This window comes from Propithecus coquereli, unplaced genomic scaffold (genome assembly GCF_000956105.1).
Source record: "Propithecus coquereli isolate 6110/MARCELLA unplaced genomic scaffold, Pcoq_1.0 Scaffold95, whole genome shotgun sequence".
NCBI classification, from domain to species: Eukaryota; Metazoa; Chordata; class Mammalia; order Primates; family Indriidae; genus Propithecus; species Propithecus coquereli.
In genome coordinates, this window is record NW_012155840.1 from 792523 (window position 1) to 793871 (window position 1349).

A 1349-nucleotide genomic window follows, 5' to 3' on the forward strand; every position below is an offset into this window, starting at 1 on the left:
TTTTTGGAGTGTACTTTTTGGAGTGTACTTTTTGGAGAAGTACTTTTTAATAAGTAATATATAACATTTGAAAAATGCTGTGCCAAAGATAAAAATTTATGAGCACAAGAAAGATAAACTCTGATTAATAATAGGTACTATTTTTTGAGTGTTGCTTATATTCTAGGTTCTTTCTATGAGAAGGATTTTAACACATATTAGCTCATTAAACAGAAAACTTTGTGAAGAATAAGGGATTTGAGGTAGGCCTTAAAGGAGGAATAAACCAGGGACATGCTGAAGAAAAGGTTATTCCAGAAAAAGATAAGTTTAAATAAAAACATAAAGGACAGTCATGTACGGAAGTCATGTATGGAAAATGATAAAAAGAATGAAAGAGCTAGAGTTTCACTGAAACAAAAATGGGGAATTAGACTGAAAAATCTGAAGCCAAGTTGTAGATGACTCTAATAATAAGCAAAATATGGGCTCATTTTTCTATGCTGTGAGGAACCTAAGACAAATTTGAGCAAGGAGGAGCAATGACTGAGCAACTGGTCCAAGAGTTTTCTCAGTGATGTATGCAGCTCAAAGGAAATAGAAACCACTCATTTGGAAGTAACATTGGGATTCACAAAGAACTCGTACTTTTCATTTCTGAAGCATTTGAACATTCTCAACAGTTTTCTCCAAAATCTCCAAAGCGTTTTACTCATCATCCTGAAGCCTGGTTTTTCTCAAACCTAGCATGCAACACACACTAAGCACTAGTTTTTCTATCAGAATACAAAATTAATGATGTTTAATTGTTGCATTCAACTATAAACACTTAACTGATTTTGTGGATTAAATATTTGGGGGTGAGAGAACCCGTTTCACAAAGCGTCTTATAAAGCGCCAGAGAGGCAGAGCCAGTGAAGTGGAAGGGGACCCGTCCACTCAGGGAAGACGGGGACTCCTCTGCGAGCCAGGCAGTGGACAAGCACAAGTTATCACAGCAAGCTGCGCTCCCGATCCAGACAAAGAAACAGAAAGAGGAGGGGGACACTAAGATAAATTAGAGGTGCGTTTCATTCAAAGAGTGGATAGTCGACAACAATGACAATGCAGGGCAGGCCACACTTGAAAATGTAAAAACACGTCGTATCTGGGCACTAGGTGAGAGTTGGTGTTTTGGATATGTAGGGGAGGAACAGTACCTTCTACATTCTCACCTGGGTCCCCTGTAACGAAAGACAGATTGACAAGAGAAAAGCATACAGATTTATTTAACTTAAGTTCTGTGTGACACAGGAGCCTTCATAAGGACATGAAGACCTGAAGAAATGGCTAAACCTGAGTGTTTTTGTACAGGTTTGATGAACAAGCAG